Source organism: Hypanus sabinus, chromosome 27 (assembly GCF_030144855.1).
Source record: "Hypanus sabinus isolate sHypSab1 chromosome 27, sHypSab1.hap1, whole genome shotgun sequence".
In the NCBI taxonomy this organism is placed as follows: Eukaryota; Metazoa; Chordata; class Chondrichthyes; order Myliobatiformes; family Dasyatidae; genus Hypanus; species Hypanus sabinus.
This window is the reverse complement of record NC_082732.1, coordinates 34,774,226-34,794,852: the sequence shown is the minus strand read 5'-3', so window position 1 is coordinate 34,794,852 and position 20,627 is coordinate 34,774,226. Positions and strand designations below refer to the sequence as shown.

General features: G+C 43.2%; 1 long non-coding RNA gene across 1 annotated transcript; it reads right to left on the bottom strand.

Annotated features, from left to right (window-relative positions):
* Positions 1-371: 371 nt before the first annotated feature.
* On the bottom strand, positions 372-19,184 carry LOC132381945 (uncharacterized). The gene is made up of 3 exons (XR_009508146.1): positions 19,134-19,184; positions 16,208-16,280; positions 372-399 (listed from the first exon to the last, which is right to left on the bottom strand). It is a non-coding gene; the product is annotated as an uncharacterized LOC132381945 (long non-coding RNA).
* Positions 19,185-20,627: the final 1,443 nt, after the last annotated feature.

Below are 20,627 nucleotides of genomic sequence, written 5' to 3'. Positions count from 1 at the left end.
CCTTGGGTTTAATGGTGGGGAAGGCTTTGCCTCTGATGAACCAGGCTGTGTTTGCCACTCTTAGTGGGCTATTTTGTTCATGGGCTTTGTTGTTTCCATACCAAGCGTTGATGTAAACACTGTGCATCTATAGAAGTTTATCAAAATTTTAGGATTTTCCTCAGTGGTGCCCAGTTGTCCACTCTCCCGAATGGCTGGAGCTTATGTTCTCTGGATTCAGACAAGTTCGTCTTGCTGGTGCCAGATTCAAGAAGCAAGAGGCAAGAGTCTAAGCAGTGTCAAGTCATCCATCAGTGTAACCAAGTCATGTGAGCAAGCCAAAAGAAACCTCAACAACAAAATTCCCCTGGAAGTCATAAACAAAGGTTGTCGATGAAAGCTGTCGAAATTTTCAAATGTCTAAAAGTAAAATAAATAATTCAAGAAAACGTTATAAGTAAGGCGTTGAACAAAAGGAAAAGCTAACTGAAAACACTTCAAAAAGCTCTTAAATAATTAAAAACTTGAGGCAAAATTTAAAAGATTAAGAAACATAATTAACCTTCCCTTTATTTCCTGCAGCTCTCCATCTACGTTCAGATGAATGGGCTTGTGGATGCTTACCAAGTCAGAGATGGCGTGGGAGTTGTGAGTGGTTTTCTTTAGTGTATTTGTGCTCCGCCCCAGCTGAGATGTCAGTGCCTGGGCTCATCTCAGGACCCTTGAGACCTCCCTGCCCTTATGCTGAAGAATACTGACAGGTTTTGCCTAGCACTCCCTGTCACCCCTTCTATCTCTCCCATGGATCCCCAATCGAAGCTCCTATCTATCGCAAACTCAGGAGTTTCTGCAAATGCTGGAAAACTTGAGCAACACATACACACAAACTATTGGAGGAACTCAGCAAGTCAAGCAGCATCTATAGAGGGCAATAAACAGTTACTGTTTTGGGAAAAGGTCTTGGTCGGAAATGTTGGCTGTTTATTCCCTTCCTTAGATGCTCTGATCTAACATCTTGTCCTCTGATTTCTGTGTCCCTGATGGAGTCTTCAGAGAGAGGAAGAACAGAGAAGAGTACGGCAAAAGAATAAGCCTTTTGTCTTATCAAGCCCGTGCCAATCGTGATGCTAATCTAACTCATGGTTTCTGCTTCTCCATGGTCCCCTGTTCCTTGCCTGTCTAACTGCCCCTGGAATGTTTCAAGAATTTCTGCTTTTCCCCGACAGTGGATTCAGGGCTTAGCTTCATTCCCCACTCTCCCATGTTGACCATTTATCTCCGAACCTCTCTCCCCAGCATTCTCTCACTCTGCCCATTCACCTGGTCAAACCTGTGGGTCCTCTCACTCCTTCACTCAGTACCCAGGCCCCAGTCACAGTTGGTACATTTTCCTCTCTGCCTTTTATCTTTGCTGCTGCTTAACACCAAAAGAATCACACAACGTACCTATTAGGCTACTCTGGAGAATGTGTTAAAGTCTGGTTTCACAAACCATTAGACTGAGAGAGAGCGTTAGCATTTATGGCAGAACTGACAATGGGAAAACAACTTGATTGCACTGTTGAAGAGTACCACATGCACTCAATTTCCTTATTAATCTGTCTGCCTTGGCTGCTTCATCTATATTTTACCATTCTTCATCCTTAAATGTAAAATGTTTCCCAAAACTGCTTCCCCTCTCCACCCTTCATCCCAACAATGTTCCCATGGCCTCGATAGAGTGGATGTGGAGAGGATGTTTTTTATGGTGGAGGAGTATAAGACCAGAGAACACAGCTTCAGAATGGAGTGATGTCCATTTAGAACAGAGATGAGGAGGTATTTCTTTAGTCAGAGAATCTGTGGAACGTTACCACAGGCCAAGCCATTTGGAATATCGAAGGCAGAGGTTGATGGATTCTTGATTAGTCAGGGCATGAAGGGATACAAGGAGAAGGCAGGATATTGGGCTGAGAGGGAAGTGGGTCCATGATGAAACGCCCATGTTCCAGTGGCAAACTCTGACAGAATCGCAAGGATTGTTTTCTTTGAGAAGAAAAACTGGCTCCTGCTCCACTATGGCTCTGCACTGCTCCACTCTCCCTCCGGTTGGCAGTTCAGTCATACATCTTTGTCAAGATGTCTATGAATAAATTAACCTTCGAAAGATTAGTGCACTTTAATACTACTGGGAGTTTCAAATACAAATGAAAATGGAAGGGCGCACACTCCAATCTAATTGAGTCTTTTCATCTTTTCATTTATAGCAGGCTAGTGTAAGTGATCCTACTGAGTGTCTCATGCTGGGGTGGGGGGTGGGGGTGCGTTAGAAAACCTGGCCTGCACTGCTCGAATTTTTCACCTCCTTCTCCAGCGTGTTGGTACCAGTAATGGTAGCCCCCTGCTCAGTGTACCCAGAGGCTAAGAACTGTTGCTGAGAGAATGCAGTTTCCTGAGGGGCCTGTGTAGGAAAGAGTGTGAGGTATGGGGGAGGGGGATAGTGGTGGCCACCTTGCATTTCAGCCCTTTCCCAACACTGGTGTTTCCTGGTAAAAGCTAAGCTTTGACCAGGACCTTTGATTTCTAATCTGGCATTCTCCTGAATAGCTTGAGGCCCTTTCCTCTGGAGAATATCTTAAAATTGCGAAAGCTAAGTTTCCATTTGTGGGGAAGTCCATACTACCTCATGAAGCAATTAAGGTGATTGAGACACATGAGGGAAAAAGGAATGAAGTGTGTAGGGCCACACACACAAAGTGGTGGAGGAACTCAGCATCTAGGAAGAGTACAGTCGACGTTTCAACACACGTGTTGCTCAAATTTTCAGCATCTGCCAATTTTCTCTTGTTTGTGAATGGAGTGTATAGGAATGGGTTGAGGCAAAACTGGGTGCAAGAGTCCTGTGGAACGTTAATACCAGTGTAACTTGGTTGGGCCAAGTGGCCAGTTCTATGCTCACAAATGGATATAATTTTATAATTGCCCATCAAGCTCTACAACCCAGTGAAATTGCTACTCTGAGGGATTGCTGTGCTGTGGGGGAGTGGCAAGAGCGAACTCGGCAGAGAGAGGGAGTTCACCCAGGGAGCCCTGTCTTCCCTAAGCTGGAGAATGTCAGACTTGTGTAGTGCAACATTCAGACCTTAAAACCAGGCTAGCAGCAAACTCAGACTGCAGAGGGCTGCAATGTTGCTCGAGGCTAAATGGTAAAATTAAGATGCTGGCTTTTTATCCTTTTCCACAATTTATCTATTGAAGCATTTTTTTTCTGATTGCTCTATCCAGGCAGCCCTAACCTCTCTTCTGAACATTCATCTCTTTATTAGATCTAACTGTAGCCACATACTGTAACAGAATATGTTTCTGAAATGTCTTCAGGGACTATAAACTGAAAAATCCATTAACAAAATAAATATTTTACTTTTTCACTGCCTTTTATTCCTGCTTCTTTTATTCCTCCATCCAATCCCCAACCACCACCCCCCCCCCCCCCGCCGTCACCCTTTCTGCATGATAACTCAGCCTCAGTATAACTCCGTTGAATCAGTCTCACACGTTGGCCGTATTGTGTACCTCTCTTATTTAGAGCTCTCCTTCCCCAGGACATTCATTCTTCACAAGAGTGTGCGGAGCTACAGGGAAAGGAAGGGGCAATGGAATTTCTAACAGGGAAGAGCTTTCAAAGAGCAGACAGCACAGACATGGTGGACAGAATAGCCTGGAGCCACAACTATCTGGGAGGTGAATTCAATGCATCAAGCAGCATCTGTGGGAGGAACAAAATGGTCGATGTCTTGATGCAAGGTTTTGACCCAAAACATCAGCAATTCCTTCCCTCCTGCAGTTGCTGGCTGGCCCACAAGTTCCCCGCCAGCTCTTTATTATTCCAGAGCCCAGCCTCTTGTGCCTTCTCTGGACAGAATAGTCTCTTCCTGTGTCTTGCATGTTATTCTGTGGCCTCTACTTTAGTGAAAGAGTTCTGCCATTGACATACAGAGATGTTGACAAGATGTTGAGTGTTGCCCTGCGTCAGGGGTTCCCAACCTTTTTATGCCATGGACCCCTACCATTAACTGAGGGGTCTGTGGACTCCCGGTTGGAAACCCCTGCTCTACCTACAGTATCCATGGTTGTTTCCTTTGGTGACCAGAGGACACAGCTTCAGAATAAAGGAGTGTCCTTTTAGAATGGAGACGAAGAGGAATTTCTTTAGTCAGAGAGTGGTGAATCTGTGAAATTCATTGCCACAGGAAGCATAAAGGCCAAGTATTCATGTATATTTAAGGCAGAGATTGATAGATTCTTGATTGAAGGGATAGAGGAAGAAAGCAGGAGATTGGAGCTGAGAGGAAAAATGGATCAGCCATGATGAAATGGTGGAGCAGACTTAGCCAAATGGCCTAATTCTGCTCCTATATCTTATGGTCTTGTGGTCTTATGGTCCCAAATTGCCTTTGCTTTCTGCCCCCTCTCCCCATTCAGAACAAGCTGCCAAGACCCTGTTAAAACAAGCCGATTGGTTGTAATGATAGGCACATACACACGTTTAGGCTTTCGGAGGATACTGGATACTTGGCTTCTTCCAGCTCAGTTGGCAGCTGGGATGGCAGGCTAAACCAGCAGGTGGCGCTCAATATCCACAGGTGCAGCTAGGAACAATGCAGCAGTCAGGGTGAAGTTTTCCAGTCAGGAAAACGGCAAATCCCCCTGACAATAACTACCCAGTGACTGGCTTTGAAAGATGAATTGTTTCATTTGAACAGAGAAAATGCTAAACTCCAGTAACAAAATCCCTTTGACCAGCTTTTTCCTTATGCTTTGTATTAACAAAAATAACATTTTACCTTTCTCCAGTTTTATGTGTAAGGGAGGGAAAATTTTATTTAGTTGAAGTGTCAATTTTCCAGGCTAATTATATGTCCCTGAACTCAAGTCACTGAAGCAGATGGTGGCCATTTAACATAGCTATTAATGAGAGCTTGCCATAAACAAATTGGCTGTTTGCTATGTTTCCTATGTTACCCCCTTCACTGGCTGTGAAAGGCTTTGGGACGACCCGATGTCAGGAAGTGTGCTCAGAGTTAACTTCTCATTAAAATTTTAATCATATTTCAAAATCCCACTCCCCTCTCCCAGCCGTCGCGGCCTGCCTATCTCTGGGAACACCTCGTCCTCCAAACCTTCATCACTTGCTTTAAGTTGCTCCTTCAGGAGAGCTCAGGCCAGACTTCTGCTCACCTGTCCTAACATGAGCCTGTGTTTCAAATTTTCTCTGGCAATTACGTTGGAATATTTTACAATGTCAGAGTTAAGGGCAAGTTTATTTTGAAGTTTTTGTTACTCGTAAGTGGCTTGACAATCTGGCACTTTCCTTAAAATTACTCATTTAAATTCAAATAGTTTTCACCTCTTAAACACACCTGGAAAGTGTAAAGGGTAAAACCTCTGCAACCTCTGGGCCTATATTCAGATCCAGCTATGACGAATGGAATTTTTAGGTCCCCTTGTGTTTAATCTATTGACATATGCAACTTATTTATTTATTTATTGAGCTACAGCACAGAATAGGCCCTTCTAGCCCTACCACCCAACAACCCCTAATTTAACCCTAGCCTAATCATGGGACAATTTACAATGACTAATTAATCTACCAACTGGTACGTCTTTGGATTGTGGGAGGAAACCAGAGCCCCCGGAGGAAATCCATGCAGTCACAGGGAGAATATATAAACACCCTACAGGCAGCGGAGGAAATGTGTACTTGGCTATTGAATTTCACATGACAACTGATCACATCGTACAAAATTGCTCCCAGGTCCCCCATTCAAATTCAAAAATTCAAATTCAAGGTAAATTTGTTATCAAAGTATGTATATGTCAGCATATTCCACCCTGTGATTAATTGTCCTGCAGGTATTCACAGTGGAACGAAGAAATACAATAAGATCATTGAAAAAGTACACCCAAAGACTGACAAACAGCCAATGTGCAAAAGAAGACAATCTGCACAAGCACAGAAAAGCAACTAACAGATAAATACGAGCATCCTTACATGCCACATTGCTGCTTGGTATGGAAACTGCACTGCAGTGGACAGGAAGGCTTGACAACAGGTAGTCAAAACTACCCATTGTATATCCTGCACCAGCCTACCTGTCATCAATGACATATATACAGAAAGGTGCGGGGAAAAGGCCTGTAACGTCCTGAAGGATCCCACCCATCCTGCTCATGGACTGTTTGTCCCATTCCCATCAGTGAGGAGGCTATGTAGTACCCACACCAGGACCACCAGACTCAAAAGCAGTTACTTTTCCAAAGTAGTAAGGCTGATCAACGCCTCCAACCATTAACTCACCCCTCTATTACTTACTACTTTATCATTTCCTGCCAGTCACCTTATGTACAGACCCTCCTGTGCCCACCACCACTTTATGTACATGCAATCAATCTATGTATATCATCATCATTACGTGCTGTGTCATATGACATGGGTGATCATAGTCTCATGACCATGATTGTTCTTCACAAATTTTTCTACAGAAGTGGTTTGCCATTGGCTTCTTTTAGGCAGTGCCTTTACAAGATGGGTGGCCCCAGCCATGATCAGCCATGATTGTCTGCCAGGTGTCAGTGGTCGCATAACCAAGACTTGTGATACTATGTATATAAGCTATCTATTTATTTATTTTTATTTTTATTATGTTCTTTATCTTTTTGTGTTTTTTTTTGTTGCGCTACATTGGAGCCTGAGTAACAATTATTTTGTTCTCCTTTACACTTGTCTACTGCAAATCACAGAAAGCAATCCTGAATCTTGAAATAAACAAATAAATAATACTGAGAACATGAGTTGCAGAGTCCTTGAAAGTGAGTCCACAGGTTGTGGAATCAGTTCAGAGCTGAAGTGAGACTATGCACATGTGTGACATGCAAACACATGGAGGTGGTGAGGCACAGGAGATAATGTGCAATGCATGATCATGCTTTGCTTCTGGGAGATTCAGCCACAACTGAGCGGTCAGAGTTTGACTCGATCACTCATGCATGAGCAGGTTTTCATGGCTACGGGGGGTGTTCTTCAGTGACTGGAACTCAACTCTGACCTCATAACTAACGTGAGGTTTTTAATGATTGGAACTCAACTCTGACCTCATAACTAACGTGAGGTTTTTAATGATTGGAACTCAACTCTGACCTCATAACTAACGTGAGGTTTTTAATGATTGGAACTCAACTCTGACCTCATAACTAACGTGAGGTTTTTAATGATTGGAACTCAACTCATAGCTCACGACTAACGTGAGGCCTTCTTCAGTGACTGGAATTTAGCTTGGACCTCACAATAATGGGAGTGTTTCTTCAGTGACTGGAACTCAGCTAGTACCTCACGACTAACGGGAGGCCCCCTTCAGTGACCGGAACTTAGTTTGGACCTCACAACTAACGGGAGTCCTTCTTCAGTTGCTGGAACTCAGCTCGTACCTCACAACTAACGGGAGTCCCTGTTCAGTGACTGGAACTGAGCTTGGAGCTCACGAGCAGATGTAGGCCAGCACACTGCTTGGCAGAGACCAGTTTCTGGGCTGAGGTTTGTGGCTTGGAAGACTTACTGGTGGGAAGGTTCTCCACTTCACTAAATGCCAATAAGCCACATTATTAGAAACCCCACTTCCCCAGCCAGTGGAATGGAACAGGCAGCCCCACTAAACTGACTGGAGGTGGGGTTGGGGGCAAAACTAGAAAAACCTTGCCTTTTTTCTGGCTGTGTATAGGCAAAAGTGGAAGTGTCAGACTTGGCTAATTAGAGTGCTTCTCTGGGACTGAGCCTGAGTTATGTCATTACATTAATGTGGTATTACCTTCAGTGGGACACTATCAGTGCAGTGGGACAGATAATTGTTTGGTTAGGTGAAATGGTGCTAGATGATATTAACATGGTTGTATGAAATTAATCTGATATTTTAATGAAAGTGTTAAACCATTTAACACAGGATAGAAAGAGCCTTCCCTTGGGAATGTCAATTCCAATAGAGTAGGTAGCTATAAGCTACAGTCATAAATTTGCTGTATTTGGCATTTTATTGCTCTGTTATCTCTGCTGCAGTAAATCAGACGTAAACAGGCAGAGATTACATTTCTACTCAGGCTTTTAAAACCTGCCTTTCTATCAGGGACCCGCGGACTAAAAGAAAACATTGGTGAGGTGCCTTCATGGGAGATATGTTTGTAGAGGCTGCCTTCTCCTGGGAAGCTATCGCTGACATCAAGGCCGGCTGCCAAACTGGGGAACCAGCTCAGCACATTGTGAATGAAAGCCTCAGTGCTCATTACCGTTTGGCACAGTGAGTGACCCTCTGGAGGAGCTCCATCTCTCCAACCTTAGAGGGAATAAGAATCGACTTCACTCCACAGAGGGTAACTGGTTTAATAACCTGATGAGAAGCTTTGCCGAGCTTCCCTTCCTGCTGTTTAGTTGAATAAGGATCCTGCCCCATCTTAATAAACCGCACAATCAATGGGCATTCAAAAGGCCACTTGACCCAAGTACTTTTCAAATTTTTGACATAACAGCTGCAACCTCTTTCAGAATTTTACTGGATACAGTAATGCTGGAGTTCTTCCCTTTTTCACCAGCTGACAAGTTCTGTTGTAAGTTGTTGACCTGGACTGGCCAGGGTATGTCCTTGGTTGATGTACTAGGTGAGATATGCAGAATGAGCATTCGCGTGAAGGAAGAGCTGGAGATTGGAAGCAAATAAAAGAAAGAGTGGCCTCCTTTACTGGCTCCATTTACCATTCCAGGAGAACTACTGCAACTAATCTGGTAGCCAAGTTGACAGATCCAGGAGTTCCAGGATAAAGGGCTGAGTGAGACAGTGTCCACCAGAAACAAATGAATCTAAAAGTCCAGCCAACTCCTGATGATGATGGAAGCCCAGAATGCTTTTGTTCTGTAAAAGCCCTAATCAAATGCAATCTTGAAGAGAGCCTCTGCATTTAAATTACTGCATATATGTTGTATAAGATGATAGGAGGCATAGATAGAATGGGCAGCCAGTATGTGTTTGCCAGAGTGGCAACGGCTGACATGAAAAGGCACAACTTTAAGGTGATTGGAAGAAAGTATGTGGGGGATGTCAGAAGTAGGTTTTGTACACAGAGAGTTGTGGGTGTATGGAATGTCCTGGCAGGGGTGATCGTGGAGGCAGATACATTAAGGATATTTAAGCGTCTGTGGTGGCCAGTGCTATCATGTTTGCTGTTGTGTGCTGGGGCAGCAGGCTGAGGGTAGCAGACACCAACAGAATCAACAAACTCATTTGTAAGGCCAGTGATGTTGTGGGGGTGGAACTGGACTCTGTGATGGTGGTGTCTGAAAAGAGGATGCTGTCCAAGTTGCATGCCATCTTGGACAATGTCTCCCATCCACTCCATAATGTACTGGTTAGGCACAGGAGTACATTCAGCTAGAGACTTATTCCACTGAGATGCAACACTGAGCGTCATAGGAAGTCATTCCTGCCTGTGGCCATCAAACTTTACAACTCCTCCCTCGGAGTATCAGACACCCTGAGCCAATAGGCTGGTCCTGGATTAATTTCCACTTGGCATAATTTACTTTTTATTATTTAACTATTTATGGTTTTATATTGCTATATTTCTACACTATTCTTGGTTGGTGCCACTGTAACGAAACCCAATTTCCCTCGGGATCAATGAAGTATGTCTGTCTGTCTTAGATAGGCACATGGATGAAAGACAAATGGGAGAGAATGGGCCAAAGAGCCTGCACTCTGCTGTGCTGTTCTATGTTCTACGTTTTATATTGTTCATGTTCCATTACAAGTATTCACATCGCTGAACTATATGGTTGTCAGTTAAAATCCTGCTTTAGATGTTTGGGTCCTGAATTGAGACAGATGCTCCCATGCAGTAAACAGTACTGCACAATTGCAAATACTGACTTTCAGATGAAGTAATCAACTGATGCATCATCAACATTCCTTGTGTGTGCACTAAAGAACCCATGGCACCGTTTCAAAGAAGAGTGAAGTTCTTCTGGTCTTTTGGCAGATATTCATCCCTCAGTCCACATTTCTATATCAGATTGCCAGCCATTATCGTGTTTCCTCTGTGTTAGTTTGCTGTGTCCTAATTAGCTGGCACGTTTTCTAGATTACAATGACATTTCAACAATCAACTCTAGAATGTTCTGAGATGCTTGTGAATGGTGCTAAGAATTTCCTTTCTTTAAGAAACCCATTCCTAAACAAAATAAAGAAGTATGCAGGCATTACAGAGGCAGCCTGCAATGTATACAGCATCAAGGCCCCAAGAAACCGATCTGCCAGCTTTGGAAGATTGGCTGGATCGGCTACATACTCCTGTCTGAAACGTAATACTGACAATGGAAAGAAGAAAAAATATAAACTCAGTCTTCATAGCAAAATGAAAATGCTTTTCAAAAAGTGACACTAATGAGTTTCCATGTGCAGTCCCTCGTCTGCAAAGTGTTAGTTTAGCTCATCTGGAGATGTGCATTTAGTGCTGTCACCTTTGCCTGTGTGTGTCTATGGAGGTATCAAGACCTGACATCTTGGCATTGAATGCCACTGCATTATATTCCATCATAAGTGTCTAAAAGAGCAAATTGTAATCCTACTAGCTTTGTTAAATATATCGGATATTTTATTTCTTTTAAGGTTTGCTCATGACACAATCCAGGAGATTAATCTTTGATTTTTGAATATTTATTTTTAATTTATAGATACAGTGCAGTTACAGGCCATGTGACCAATTAACCTACTAAAAAAAATCAGCCATGATTGAACGATGGAGCAGACTCGATTGGCCAAGTGGCCTAATTCTGCCCCTTTGTCTTATGGTGTTATGGTCTAATCTATAGATGTGGGGAGAAAATTGGAGCATCTGGAGGAAATCCATCCATTCACAGGGAGAATGCCCAAATTCCTTACAGACAGTGGTGGAAATGAATCTGGGTCACAGGCGCTGTAATAATATTCAAAGGCTCATTTAATATCAGAGCATGTATTTGGTATACAACCTGAAATTCTTACTCTTCACAGGCATCCATGAAATGAAAAAATCCCATAGAATCAAAGTGCCCCTTGCCCATCCTCCACACAAGCAGCAGCAAAAGCATCAATCCCCCAACCCCCCCAACTTGTGCCAGCAGAAGCACTGACCCACCCTCCTACCCCTCCACCCATGCAAGCAACAGCAAAAGCCCCTCCAAAGAATCCTTGATCCAGAGTCTATTAACCCATAATCCAGTACTTTAGTATCTCAGACAGGCTTTCTCTCTCCAGTGAGAGAAGAGAAGTCATTCCTGAAATATTGAGTGCAGAGACCAGCAACTCGCTGTTCCAATGTTACAATCTTCCGCGCCATTTCTCCAAGCCCTGTCTTGAGGACCAACAGACTCTCATTCTCCATCAAAAGAGAGAGGGAGGATCGCTTGAGTACAGGGGCCTTCTTCTGCCAGCAGCTGGCGATTAGCAAATGAGCCACCTGCTGCCCCGATGGTTCAGTCTCCCACGATCTTCAGTCGGCAAGGAATGGGTCGCCTATGGGGCCACAGCACCTCCCCCCCCCCAAAGGCACATGTCTTCCAGGCTGTTCCTGGAAATAACGGACTACCAGGCCACACAGTTGGCTCGAAACCCCACCACTTGCAAAGAACCAGTAATGGCAAAAGTGAGTAAAAGGAGATGTCAGATGAAAAAAACACAAAATGAGTCAAGGAAACGAACGAAACTACAGGTGAGAGATACTGCAGGTGAGGGGTCATATCCCAGCTGAGTACCCAAAGACAGTGAGCCTGTCTTATTGAACCATGGAGAGAGGAGACAGCAAATGTGTGTTTACATCAATACGGAATGGTGCAAGAACTCTGTGCTGGTTTCCAGACACTGCTCATCGCCACTGGAGTTTGTGGCTGTTAGATGCAGACCATTTTATTTACCACGGGAATTCACCACTGTCCTCATAGTCGGTGTCTACATTCCCCCCAGCTCTAATGCTAAGGAGGCGCTCTGTGAACTGTATGGGGCTATTAGTGAACTGCAGAGTGCACACCCTGATAGACTGTTTATTGTCGCCGTTGATTTTAACCATGCAAACCTTAAGTCAATGCTCCCCAAATTCCATTGGGATCTGGGCTTTCAACGAGGAGGAGAATGTGTTGGACCTGGTTTACACAAACATCCCCGATGCGTACCGTGTGGAGCCCCGCTCCCACCTTGGTTACTCAGACCACATCTCTGTTATGCTAATCCCAGCATACAGACCACTCGTCAGGCACTCCAGACCAGTCCAGAAACAAGTGAAAACCTGGCCAGCAGGAGCCATCTCTGCTCTTCAAGACTGCTTTGAGCATACTGACTGGCACATGTTCAGGGAGGCTGCAACCGATGGCGACTCTACCAACTTAGAGGAGTACACGGCATCAGTGACCAGCTACATCAGCAAGTGCATTGATGATGTTACTCTGTCCAAGACCATCACTACACGCGCTAACCAGAAGCCATGGATGACCGTGGAGGTGCGTGCACTGCTGAGGACCCATGACTCCGCCTTCAGAGCAGGTGACAAGGCAACCCTAACAACAGCAAGGGCCAAACTGTTGCGGGCTGTCAGAGGGGCAAAGCGTGCACATGCCCAGCAAATCCACAGCCACTTCCAGAACAGCGGCGACACATGGCGCATGTGGAAGGGCATCCAGAACATCACCAATTACAGGACAACATCACCTGACTGTGCGGGTAATGCCTCCCTCCCAGATGCACTGAATAACTTCTACGCTCATTTTGAGGCAGAAAGTGATGTGGTGGCAAGGAAGTCCACCCCTCCTACAAATGATCAGGTGCTGCGTCTCACCGTGGCCGATGTGAGAAGAACCCTGTGCAGGGTCAACCCACGGAAGGCTGCCGGACAATATTCCTGGCAGAGTGCTCAGAGGATGTGCAGAACAGCTAGCAGATGTTCTCACTGACATTTTCAACATCTCCCTGAGCAGCGCCAACGTTCCAACATGCTTCAAGACTGCCACCATTGGCCCTGTGCCGAAGAGGTCTTCAGTGTCCTGCCTAAATGACTACCTCATGATGTTGCACTCACATCCATCATCATGAAGTGTTTCGAGAGGCTCATCATGAGGCATATCAAGACCCTGCTGCCCCCTCACTGGAACCCCTGCAGTTTGCGTACCGCACAACAGACAACACCATTGCCATCATCCTCCACCTGGCCCTAATCCACCTGGACAAAAAAGACACGTACGTTCGAATGCTCTTCATAGACTTCAGTTCAGCATTCAACACAATCATCACTCAGAAACTGATTGGAAAGCTGAGCCTACTGGGTCTGAATACCTCCCTCTGCAACTGGTTTCTAGACTTCCTGACTGGGAGACCTCAGTCAGTCCAAATTGGAGGCAGCATCTCCAACACCATCACACTGAGCACGGGGTCCCCCAGGGCTGTGTGCTCAGTCCACTGCTGTTCACTCTACTGACCCATGACTGTGCTGCAACACACAGCTTGAACCACATCGTCAAGTTCGCTGATGACATGACCATGATGGGTCTCATCAGCAAGATGACGAGTCAGCTTACAGAGAGGAGTAGGTGAGGAAAATAGAAGAGTTAAGAGGGGAGCTGCAATGGGGGATGGAAGAAGAGAGAAGGTTAATTATTTTTATCTACTCATATCTCCGAATCTGGTACTCATTGACAGGGCCAGCATTTATTGCCCATCACTAGTGCTGTCAAGAAAATGGTGGTGAGCTGTTTTGTTGAACTGTGGGGGAATTTCTGGTGAAGGTGCTCCCACTGTAATGTTGCATGAGGAGCCCCAGATTTAAGGTCCAGTGATCATGGGAGACCAGTGAAATATTTCAAGTGAAGATACTACTTGAGCTCAAGGGAAGTAACTGAGAATGTTTGAACACATCTTCTGCCCTCGTCCTTCTTTGTTGTGCTGATGGTGAGTTTGAGAGATGTGACCTGGGGAATCACTACAATGAATCTTACAGTGTCTCTGCCTCTGTCCATTTGTACCTCTCTTTACTTTATCAGTATTGCGTTCATCTGGGTTGCTTTGAATAATTCCTTTTTTCCAACAACAACCAACCAGTGAGTCCTTCATCATGGACATCACCATGTTTTAACAATAATTTATAATATTAGCTAAGCTAACTATGGGTCCTTCATTAATATTAATTTATTATATTATCTAAGCCAATTATGTATCTTTCATTTCCATAAGACTATTAGATATAGGAGCAGAATTAGGCCATTTAGCCCATCAATAAGGATTATAGTAGCTTACAGAGGCAATAGGTTCAGTTGGGAACATGGGCTGAAATAGGGCAGGTCATGTTTCAAATCATTCTCCGTCTCCATTTTGTTAGGGTATGACATTTCTGAATTTGACTCCAAGATAACGCAAGCACAATCGCAAGTATTTTAACTCTATACAGGAGCCAGTCAGGTGCGTCTCGCTGATCCAATTTTCCTCTCAGCCCTAATCTCCTACCTTCTCCTGGTATCCCTTCATGCCCTGACCAATAAAGAATCTATCAACCTCTGCCTTAAACATACATAAAGATTTGGCCTCCGCAGCTGCTTGTGACAAGAAATTCCACAGATTCACCACTTTCTGGCTAAAGAAATTGCTCCTCATCTCCATTCTAAAAGGAAACCTCCCTGTTCTGAGACCGTCCTCTGATCTTAGACTCTCCCATCAAACTTTCCTTGTGTTTTTCATGATTCCTCTCCACAGGCGTTGCCTGATCTCTTGAGTTCCTCCTGCATTTTGTGTTTTTGTGTGTGTGTGTGTGTTTGTCTGGTTCAGGATTTCCACCATATGCAGAATCTCTTGTGTTTACGGCTTCAACCAAAAGTTATTGCCCATTTGCAAAACTTCTGGTATCCTGTTTGATATTATTGGTGAGCTCACCCTCAGATTTCATCTTTCCCTCCTAATGGATTTTCTAGTTGCCTTCTGTTGGATTTTAAATGCGTCCCAATCCTCTAAATTCCCACTAATTTTTGCTATATTATATGCCCTCCCTTTTGCTTTTATGCTAACTTTGACTTCCTTTGTCCGCTATGGTTGCCTCATTCTCCCTAGAATACTTCTTCATCATTAGGATGTATCTATTGTGCACCTTCAGATTTGCCCCAGAAATTTCAGCCATTGAATGGTGGAGCAGACTGGATGAGACAAATGGCCAAATTCTCTTCTTATGTCTTAAGGTCATATGCTTTTAAATCAATACAAATGTATAAAATAAAAAGCACAGGAATGCCACTGTGGTTAAAATATTGACACTGTTGTGTTTCATGCTCTGCTTCATTATAAATATGCAGTTGGTGTAACTACTCTAAGATAAACAACGGATATTAATTCTAGGAATGGAAGAGCAACACAAAACATGTTCAGATCAACAATAATAACAGCGTAACACAGATTTTATAATGCTATTGATAGGAAGGTACAGTAATCGGAATATTTGTAATTTACCAAACTGTCCTGAAAAAGGGTCTTGGCTCAAAGTGTTGACTGTGTATTCATTTCCATAGATGCGATCTGACCTGCTGAGTTCCTCCTGCATTGTGCGTTTGTGAGTGTGTTGTTCTGGGTTTCCAGCACCTGCAGAATATCTTGTTTTGCATTCAGTGAGGTTTGTAAATGTACACACTGTTGTAAATGCAAACCCAATTTTCACATGGCAATCTCCCACCGTTAACACAGGCGGATGGCCAGGTAAGTTTTTTCAGTTTTGATGGAGTCCTGCACTTTAGCCAGAATGTCCGTATCATCGCTACATCCAGAAACATACATTTAAGGTCCCGGTCCAACAGCAGATGGCAACGTGCTACTGCAGCAACTCCTGCCTGTGTTTCCACTGTGCACCCGACATCTGGAAATGCTTCTGATGATATAGTGTCCCCTTACTGGGCAGGAATGAGCTTAAGCATTTTACTCATTGACTATGAAATCTGATCCATAGATATACTACCAAGGACTTAAGTCAAACCAGAATGCCTGTTAAACCATTATCTGTCTGCGTCTGGAGGTAGTTAGGAATATCCTATAATAAATTAAATGTAAACTGACGGGTTTCTGTCTAGGAATCTTTGCCTCCAGTTAAGCTGTGTTGGTGGTAGGCTGCCTACTCACACTGAGCTAGGGTCCTTTTTGCCCTCCTTGGTACTCACCTCCTCCGGCTGTACTCAGAAGACAAGGGATTTTGCGTTTTAACTTTCTGAGTACCTCTTTCGTGTCGATGATCTGCAGATAAGCAAAGCAAGGTATATAAATAATATGGTGCTTTGGCCCCTCCAAATGCATTGATTTCCCATCAATTATTAAAAAGGCAGCACTTTGGCTTGAATAAAAATAGTTGCAAATTGCCACTCAGAGATGGTTATTAAAAAAAAATGGTTTTATTTATATATTTATGCAAAAGTAGAAGGGAAAGCACAATGTTGTTGGAAAAGAAAATTATGGATTGTAGGAATGGCTGTAAAAGTAGGCAGGGTATTGTGTCTTTCTGAAGAGCTCTTGTAAATTCAGAGAATACAGGAATTTCTGAAAGGAGAAGAGAGTTGGCTTGCCAATAACTACCTTAAAATCATCAGGTAATATTCGTACTTAGTTACACTAAATGGCTAAATTGCCCATTTTCTCTCATTTCTCCCACGTATCCTGAAGATGCTTCGTGAAGCGATAACAGCTTTCTTCCTGTTTCCATACAGATGTTGTTCACTAAGATATGGCAACAAACATTTTGCTGGAAGAATTCAGCAGGCTGAGCAACATCTTCGGGAGGAAAAAAGTTGTTGACATTTTGGGATGAAATACTGCATCATTCCTTCCGCCAACCTACTGAGATCTTCCAGCAGATTGTTTGTTACTCCAGATTCCAGCATCTATAGTGTCTTCCATCTCCTTGGCAATGTGTTACTGGACTATATGACCAGTACATCTTCCTTGGTATCTCCACAGAGCAGTCAAGCACTAGGTTATACACACAAAATGCTGGAAAAGAGTAAACAGTCGATGTTTTGGGCTGAGACACTTTGCCGCCATTGGAAAGAAAATCTTCATCCTTCCTGAAACGCTGACTGTTTACTCTCTTCCATGGATACTGCCTGGCCTGCTGAGTTCCTCCAGCATTTTGTGTGTCTTTCTTTGGATTTCCAGCATCTCACGATTCAAGTACATTTATTATCAAAGAATGTATAAATTATATAACCTTGAGATTTGTACAATCTGCACATCTGCAGGTTTTCTTATGTTTGTGCAAGCTCTGGTTGTCTGCATCACTTGTCTGGGGTGCGAGGGTAAGTCGAAGTGTCTCCTTTGTCTTCTGTGCTGATTGGATCCAAGGAGATATCAGATGTGGGAGCTTCCAGGCCTATATACCATGTGATGAATTTACTCAAAGCAGGCAGTTTGATTAATGTTTGTTAATGAGTGATCATGTCATGTCGTCATCAATCCTTTGCTAGTGGTGATGAACTACCTCTTCATAATAACTATTGCCCATCACCAATACTAACACCAGTGATTACTTCAATAATAATATGACATGACATATGCTCACATTAGTAACCCACTGAATTGTCCCCCATCTGAAAGCTAATTGTCACCTCAAAGCACTCAGAAGAATCGGAGAGGAGACCAGAAACAAGATCAAAGCAGTTTAAGCCAGATAACATGTAGGCAAAGGGATTTAGGAAGAAAATTCCAGTGCAAAGTAGGAATCTGAAATCTTGAGTGACTTTTGTATTTGAAGTGAATACAAAAGAATTTAATACACTTTTCAGCATTTGCCAATGCATATTAGGATCAAACATTCATACACTGTCTTTTGAATTACAAGGTCTGGAGTCCTTTTGCTTTGACCACAGGACAATAAAGTTAGATAGGGACTACTAACTTGTTTTGAAACGAGGTGATACAGGTAGAAGAGGGAGAATTGTGCCCCCTGCATCGGGATTATTCCGATCTTCTATGAAACAGCATTTTGTGTCATTGACTATTAAGGACTGAATGGGTTAAAGGGTTTACAAGGCAAAATGCCTTTTTATCTGCACTTTTCATCTTTTTATTCTTCAGATAATGGTGTTGTGTCACTTATTGTGAAATGACAAAAGAATATTCAGTCAATGCTCTTCCCATGGGACCACTCAAAGGTAAAGTCTTAAAATATCAGTAGAGGTAAAAGATGCTTGCAAACTTTTTGAGAGTGCACTTCCAAAATTCTAACAGCCCCTTTCCTGCATTTAGTCCAATATTCTGTAACTAACTGATCTGAAATCAGCCAAGGACCCTAACCATCTGGGATGCATCCTCTTCTCATTCCTACTAAAATGGGGAAGAGGTACAAGAACCTGAAGGTTCACACTGAATGTTTTAGGAACAGCTTCTTCCCCTCCACCATCAAATTTCTAAATAGTCCTTGAACCCATGAAGACTATCTCACTACTTCTCATTTGCACTATCTATTGATCCTTTTATCAATTTGTAACATGTTAATTTTTATATATTGTTCTGCACTGCTGCCACAAAGCAACAAATTTCATAATATTTGTCAGTGATAATAAACCTAATTCTAATTCTGATCTTCGTTAATGTCTTGGTCCTCGTTTAAAGAATGACTGTTGCTTCCTGTCGCTTCCCCTCATCCAACCCACAGCCCTACTTCCTTAAAGTTCAAAAGGTACTGATGAATGCATGTGGTGGCATTCAGTTTAGCCATCCAGTGAAAGACCTGTAAAGCAAGACTGCACCCCATTTCACTGCTAAATCTGCTCCCAGCTCAGGATAATCCCAAACTGAGAAAACAAACCTCCAAACCTTTTTCCTTTGCATCCTCTAGCGTTGTCTCAATGAACAAGAGGTGGGCTTGTGCACTGTATTTTCAATAAGATTAATTCAATAAGATTCAATAAGTAAGATCATTTGATCAGGCTCCCAGCTCACTGGGCTCAGTTTCCAAATGCATGCTGATTACATATTTCACCACCCTTGCAATTTCTAAAATATCAACAGGTTGAACAAAACTACAGTCTGAGTAAACACTGGGATAACTGAGGCCATTGTCTTCAGTTCTCGTCACAAACTTTGCTTTCTTACCAGGCAAATGGTAGAAATTGAACCAAATCTGCTCACAACTTTTTGCTTCATGCTTAACCCCGAGAGCAGCCTCTGAACAAATTTTTCCACAATCGCTTAAGGCTGCCTCTGCAATAGTACCCAATCTCAGTTCTCTGCTACTGAAATCTTATGCGGCTCACAGTTTTTAACGATCATTTTCTGCATTCATTCTGATATCTTCAGTATAATGTCATTGACATTTCATAAAATGCTCACTTGGCTCCTCGCTTCATTGGCACTGCCTGACCATCTCACTATTCCTAGCATTTATGTTTCAGGTTTCCAGTATCTGCTGTATATTTTGGGGACTACTCTGTCAAAGATCTCATACCTCCCAGCTTTGATATTCATCTCCGATATGACAACTTCCTAGAAATCTATCATCCAACATTTCCCAAGCCTTCACTGGTTCTCAGCTTAGCCATTCCATCATTTCTAACAGCTACTAGGACTGAAATACAAAAGCAAGGATGTAATGCTGAGGCTTTATAAGGCATTAGTCAGACCACACTTGGAGTGTGAGCAGACTTGAGCCCCTACCTAAGAATGAAGGTGCTGGCATTGGAGACATTCAGAGGTGGTTGATGAGAATGCCCCCTGGAATGAGTGTGTTAATGCATGAGGAGCATTTGCTGACTCTGGGCCTATACTTGCTGGACTTTAGAAGAACGAAGTTGGGAGGGGGAGAATCTCATTGAAACCCATCAAGTGTTGAAAGGCCAAGATCAAGTGGATGTGGAAAGAATATTTCCTACAGTAGAAGCATCTACGACCATAGGGAACAACCTCAGAATAGAATGACATCCTTTTAGAGATGAGGAGGAACTTCTTTAGCCAGAGGGTGTTGAATCTGTGGAATTCATTGCTACAGACAGCTGTGGAGGTCAAATCATTTGGTACATTTAAAGTGGAAACTTGTAGGTAAGTATGGATATTAAAGGTTACAGAGAGAAGGCAGGAGAATGGGGTTGAGAGGGATAATAAATCAGCCATGCTGGAATGACAGAGCAGGCTTGACAGACTGAATGGCCTTGATTCTGCTTCCATGTCTTACATTCTACTAAGGTCTTGAGCTCTGGAATTGCCTCTGTAAACTTACTGTCTTCCCTTCTTTGATATAATTCATTGCAGTCTTTTCTTTGGCTGGGATTTTGGTTACCAGTGTTGATATGCACAGTGTCAAATTTTGCTTGAGAATGCTTCTTAAGCTCTTTGGAACATTTTGCTACATTAAAGCCACTAAATAAGTGCAAGCTGTTATTTTGTTATTCTTGAAGGAAAAACAGTTACTCCATAATTGAAATACAATCGCCTTTTCAATCTTGCTCTGTAGCAGTAGAGACTGCATTGACTCCACTGCAGATCAATAATGAAAACAAATCTATTATTCTGGTGTGAATTAATGATGGATCTCTTAGAAAGGAAATTCACTAATGGGTATATACGATGACACTTTTCTAAAAGGTCTGCAAC